This window comes from Sinocyclocheilus anshuiensis, unplaced genomic scaffold, assembly GCF_001515605.1.
Source record: "Sinocyclocheilus anshuiensis isolate Anshui unplaced genomic scaffold, SAMN03320099.WGS_v1.1 scaffold517, whole genome shotgun sequence".
Classification (NCBI taxonomy): Eukaryota; Metazoa; Chordata; class Actinopteri; order Cypriniformes; family Cyprinidae; genus Sinocyclocheilus; species Sinocyclocheilus anshuiensis.
This window is the reverse complement of record NW_015536535.1, coordinates 66,028-72,990: the sequence shown is the minus strand read 5'-3', so window position 1 is coordinate 72,990 and position 6,963 is coordinate 66,028.

Below are 6,963 nucleotides of genomic sequence, written 5' to 3'. Positions count from 1 at the left end.
TGGCCCATCAGGTAATGACAAGTTCTACACACACTTGTGGTCTTCATCCTCAATTGAACACTTGCCAAATACAGGAAATACGTCATATAAGTAATCAAGTGGTCAAGTGGTCAAGTGCAAAGTCCGCAAGTGTGGGTATTTGAATAAGGGGTTGGAATTGAGAAACAGCCAAAGATTCTCTATTGTTTATAAGGCGCGGCAAACGTCTCCCAAGATGCTGGGATCAAACGTCACAGTCAGCGTCTGCATGCAGATTGCTTGGCAGTCTGAATGTCAGCAGATTTTTTTTTTTTTATCGAAAATAATTTAAAATGTTCGTTTTAAATTAACAAATATTGTAATTAAACAACAATAGCACAAGTTTAGAAAACAAAACCAAAATTTTATATATATATACATATATATATATATATATATATATATATATATCTGTCATGACAACTCTGAGTGATTTGCAAGGTAATGTAAATGACAATGTTAATGTATTTGGTCTTGGCGAAATAGATCTGCTATGCCGCTGCTGCTGCTACTGTTGCGGCAGAGCAGGTACCGAGACTTGCTACTGCCAATACATCCACAACATGCTGCTGTGAGCATGTAAGAAATACTGCTGCACATATAACATACATGAAATAACCCTCCACAAAGCAGGAGACATAAAATGGACAATACAAGCCAAAAGCAATCCAAAACACCCCCGACAAGCGGATCTATTGCCAAGACATATGTACTGCTGCTGCTCCGAAGAGCCATGTGAACTGCATGTATTACTATCTATGTGTGCCTCTAATCAGATGCGCACTATGTGTAATGTTAATTAACAAATGGATACGTTGAAATCTGATAGATAAGACCCCAGCACCCACCTGAGCAAATATCATTAATTTGATAACTGTTGTTACTTTCTCCACTTCATCAGTCCCATTGGCAGCTTAACGGCGTAACTTAATTCATGTTCGTGCAATGATGAGATGGACAAAGTTAGTCGATGCGTGCCATTTTACTCTCTCATGCAGATAAATGTGTCAGGGTTACAGTGCATAAAACCCCTGGGTGGACTGACTTGAATGAACTGAAATAAAGCAGAATATAAACGTACTTCCTCCATTTGTGAACTACACAGCACAGCGAGAGCACACGTCACACGAACACCTTTCTCCGAACTACACTAGCCATAATGCATTTCGCTCCAGACTACAACAATCATAGATAATGATCAAAGGTGCAATGTGTAATATTTACATCGATCTATTGACAGAAATGCAATATAATATACATAACTATGTTTTCAGAGGTGTATAAAGACCTTACTTAATGAACCGTTATGTTTTTATTACCTTAGATTGAGCAATTTATATCTACATACACCGCGGGCCCCCTTACATGGAAGTCGCCACCATGTTTCTACAGTAGCCCTAAACAGACAAACTGCTCTACACAGCGCGTTTCGTCACTTTGTTGTTCTTGCGAATAAAACACTGACACAATGATGAACAAGTACATTAATATTCGCAATAACATCGATTTATTAAATAATTAAGTAAATATAATTCCTTAATTTACCTTTGTAAAGAAATCTCATTGCTCTCTGCTATCTTTACAGACGACATCTTAGTCCTGTATCGGCCACCGTAGTTTCTCTAAAGGGAGGGGTGAGCGGGGAACTGAGCCTTTTGCAATTCGCAACCTCACTGCTAGATGCCGCTAAAATTTAAACACTGCACCTTTAAGCGATAACTCTTATTTCCCTTCTCCTGCAACACTGTCATTGATATGACTGCAATAAGCGCGTGCTTCTGACGCTGCGTGCAGCTGGAATCGACTGCACACTCAGCACAGCTAGTGAAACATCAACCTTAGAATTTAAATGAATGCCGCTGGAGATGACGAACCCCGGTTGAATTGCATACATAAGAATGCTTATTTCATTTAACCTGTTTCATGTCCGTTACTATCGGCATGTCATCAGAGCGATTACATGCTCTAGACTGTGTTTTGCTCCAGCTGTATAAACACAGATTCGTAAAATCCTGCTGCTAATGCTTAATATTTCGCTCCTGCATACGAAGCAAACTGCTAACATGACACTTAGTGTAAACTATTTATGGTTGCTCATTTTGGATTCACTTATCTTAGATGTTGATTTCAGCTGAGCTGTTTCTGATCGCCCTGTAGCATATCTATACATGTGGAGCTGGGGAAAGTGGAGGGTTTCTGAAGCACGCCGCAACTGCTACAGCAAGCACTAGTCATATATTTGAATGTTGAGCAGCGAGCTCAATGGCTACTGATACAGGAGAGGACCAATCAGCAACCAATCCCCCCCCACATATACAGTCGTCGTCAGAATTATTGGCACCCTTGGTAAATATGAACAAAGAAGGCTGTGAAAATAAATCTGCATTGTTAATCATTTTGAAACTTCACATAAATCTAACCTTTCATTGGAGAATAAGAATTTAAAATGGGGGGAAATATCATTATGACATTAATGTTTTTCTCTAATACACATTGGACACAATTAACGGCACCCTTTTATTCAATGCTTTTTGAAACTTCAATTTGGCATAATAACAGCTCTGAGTTTTCTCCTATAATGCCTGATGAGGTTAGAGAGCACCTGACAAGAGATCAGACACAATTCCTTCACCCAGAATCTCTCCAATATTTTACTCATAAGAATTTCTAGGGGTACCAATAATTGTGTCCAACGTGTATTTGAGAAAAACATTTATGTCATAATGATAATTCCCCTCATTTTAAATTCTTATTCCCCAATGAAAGGATATATTTATGTAAATTTTTTAAATAAAAGATCAAAATGATTAACAATGCAGATTTATTTTCACAGCCTTCTTTGATCATATTTACCAAGGGTGCCAATAATTCTGACCACGACTTCGCCATGTGAGACAGGTCTGAGGTGATGTGTTCACCTTGGTATTGAAGAAGGTTGTAGCAACAGCACTCTATAGATATAATGTACATTTTTTTAATTAGATTATTGTGTGGCTATAATTATCATTTATTTTAGTAATCATTTATGTTATTTATATAACATTTTAAATATGTACTAAAATAATATGTACCATTATAAAGTATACTATTATAAAGTGTACCATAACTTAATGCAAGATTAATCTAAGAATTAAAGTCTAAATGATCCAGTGAATATGATCAGCAGAGAATACTTTGGAGCATACTCTCAAATGGGAGTAGAAGAGCATGCACACGTGCATGTTTGAGTGTTTGCTGGCTGCCAAAGTCTTGCATGCTGGATTCACATGCTCCTTTGTTCTTTTGCTTTTGTTCTGATCTGTTGTCCGAGTCTTGACTGCTGATAACTGTGTGCTCTTCTTGGGCCCTTCAGAAGAGGGCTTGTGTGTGTGCATGTGTGGGGGGGAGGGTGTGCATCTTTCTAGACATCTCCTGTTAGTATGTGGGGTGATGTGTGAAAAATGGACAAGAAGCCTGAGAGTGCCAGCACACTCCCTCTTTCTAGTCCCTTGCCAGCACCCTCTTCTTTCCCTTCTCCTCTCCCAGCTGTAAGATGTAAGCTGGAACACCAGCCTGACAGAAATGGAGACCAGATGCCTGTATTTCTCTGCTGTCACTTGGCCATTCCCCAACAGTTGGAATTCCGATCAGTCTGGGCTGTCTCTTGTTCTTTTGGAAAGAGGGAGTGAGGAGGAGGAGTACGGAAAGTGGAGAAAGGGGCCATGGCAGCCAACTTGTGGATTCGCCCCAGGCTAAGTGACATTCCCAGTAATGTTCTTGTCCTTGTAGAACATTCAGCTTCCGCTGGCTTCCTTTAGCTCTTTTATGAGAAACAGTTTCTCTGACTCTGACATAGATTCTAGGAGAGCCAGATGGAACTGCTAAGCTAAGCAAACTCCTTCCTTGCCCCGTCCTCTTCTCTCCACTTTCCTTCAGCGCTGAATCCCCCCACAACAATTAATGTACCCAGCCTCCCCCTTTTCTCCCTCAGGCACAGACCAGGGTGTCCACACAATGAGCCTATTTTATTCAAATAAACCTGACATCTGGGTGCAGTATGCTTGGCCCATCTTGCATAGCGCAAAGGAATTTGTAGGGGGCACAACCCATCGTGCTTCTGTGAGGTGCAATATGCTCCCTTCCTGATACATTTAATGAAGGATGTCCTCTAGCCAAAAAACAGCAACTACACACTGCCTGACAGTCATTACACAGACAAAAACACATCACACAGTAGCCCTTCAGTGCCATGAGTGCATTTCACTCAAGCACATGCGCTGAAAAGGACATTTACATCAGGCAAGTGGCCGCATGATAAGCGGGAAAATTACGCAGGGTAGTCTTTATCCAGTTTTAAAAACAGAATTCACAGTTTAACGCGGAATGTCACGGAATTTGTAAAATATTGATAGAATTCATCAAAAGTAGGTCATTACACAAAAATCTAATCACGATATGGACTAGTATCTGTAAATATTAAGCCGCAAAAGTCGATTTAAATATGAATCCTGCATGTTCGGCCTGTCTCTGTTAATGAATGGCACAGACGTGCATGACGTAAACACATGAAAAACATCTCCAGAACTGCTCTGAGAGTCACTTAATGAGCATTTTAGCGTTTGATTTGAGTAAAACTATAATAAATTTATTTAACGAATAATAAAATAAAACAAACATAATTTTTTAAGGAATAATCACACAAAACATTTCTTCCATGTTTTAATTTTAATAGTAAATCCCCTTTGTTTGCCAAAAAAATCTTGTTTGCTTAATTTTCAATAATTAAAAGATCAATGATAAATTAAATTAATGTTTTATGCCTTCATTTGATAACCAGAAAAATGTAAATACACAACAGAATTTCTGAGGGAAAAAAAATTATTAATAAGGCTACTTTAAGAAAAAAAAAATAATAATAAATTAAGTTTTTTTATGCATTAAAATAATTAAGAAATGCAGAATTTGGTAACAATAAATAATATGGTCAGAAAAAATTTAACATTTCATAGGGCCCTAAACATGTCATTTTTTTAACTTTTAATAAATTGATGTGAAAATGTATAAGTTTCATGATTTTACTATGATTTTAATTAATTAGACATGCTTTTTAATTAATACAATTTAATTTAACTATTAAAAAGGAGTCGAGAAAAATTAAAATGGAAAAAACGGAATTTGGAAAAAAATGTATGGAATTTAGAAAAAAATTAAACGGATTTCATAGGGCCCTAACTATCCCTCAGCCTTGCCGTGCCCCACAGTTTGGGAACCACTGCTTTATTCTTTTAAATGGATACATTAATCGTGTTTATTATATATTTTTTTTATTAAAGTGGAAATCAGTTTACAAAATAATGTAAACTTGACTGACTGCTTCACTTCCACTTTAGAGGGATATTTATGTTGTTTATTATTTATTTTCATTTATACTGTTTATATTTTTTGTGCAATTACTTGCCTGTCAGTTGAGTTTGTGGCAAAACATTTTGCAGTGTTTACATGTTGTTTATTACTGCATACAATTTATTAAAATAGATGTTTAATTTCATAAAGTACAAGTTGATTTCAAAATGCACCTACTTTTTTTTGCATTTTGTGTTTTTCAGGTGAAAAAAATAAAATTTTTCCCTATATATTTCATCATTGAGGATTTCTTTAAAAAAAGTCTAAAAATCTCATCTCGTCTCGTTCTCGTGAACCCAGTCTCGTGTCTCGTCTCGTGGCATATGTGTCTCGTCACACCCCTAATTTATATATATATATATATATATATACTTACAATTCTTATACTGTACATATTACTGAATAAACAGACAATTATATTCAAATAAATGTTTAGGGGAGCCATAGCAAAAGTACACCCCCCGAACATATATATAGATTTTACACAGTTTTCAAATGTTATTGTCAATAAAATGTCTATAATATTGATAACAATAACATATTCAAAGTCAATAATATCTCAAATTGTTAGTATTTTGTTTAAAAAGTGTTATAGATAACTGGCATTTAGATAACTGTGCATAGAATTTGCAATGCATAAGACAAACATGAGACGAACCTCTACAGTCTGTGCTCCGAAATTCAAGTATTTTAGTACAATTATTTTCAGTCAGTCAAATCTCACTCATTTTTTCTTGCTCTACACTTCGCCTCACTCGACTTCTAATCACTCCTGAGAAACTTCCATTTTAGGTAGTCTAGCTCTGTTCAGAAATTTTGGAATTGATCCTTAACCAAACCTTTTATGTACTACATGCCTCCTGACACCCCCTCCCCATTTCGTGCTATGTCCCATCTCCTCCTCAGACTCCCACCGTCATCTAACCTGCTCTTTGTTATTGCTGGCTAATGCGTCGTCCACCGGCTCTGTGGAGCCACAGTGTTTGTGAAGGTGGAATTCTTGCATATGGTTATGATTTCAGTACGTCAAGCTGGATTTGAGTTTTAAGGCATATGCTTTGCTCAGGGCTAGCCAAGTCAGCTTCAGGCACATCAAAGGTTCACTGCACTGAATCAAGGTGATTTCACCAACCCAATCTCCCCTTCAACCCCCTGCTTGAAGCATCTTCCCACCCACCCAAATATGTGGCCAGCTGCAGCAGAACTCACACATCAGTTATCACAATTGTCTTTAATTTTCTTTTGTCTAATCACACCTTTACTAACACAAGGCTTTTAATTTTTGCGGCTCTACTTTCTATAATATTGTAGGAAACAGTATTATGTATCAGTATGTCTTTTGAGAACTATCTTCATATGCTAGTGTTTAGAAAGCTAATAAAAAAAAAGCTAGTTTTGAGGCTACTCATAATTTAAAGTAGTTAAATTATAGTCAAGTTACACTTTCTAAAAATAACTGACATTGAAGCTAATAAAAGGTGCAATATCTTTTCTAAAATATGTATTTATCAATTATTTTATTCATTTCTGCACAGTATTTATCAGGCAAAAAAAAAACAACAC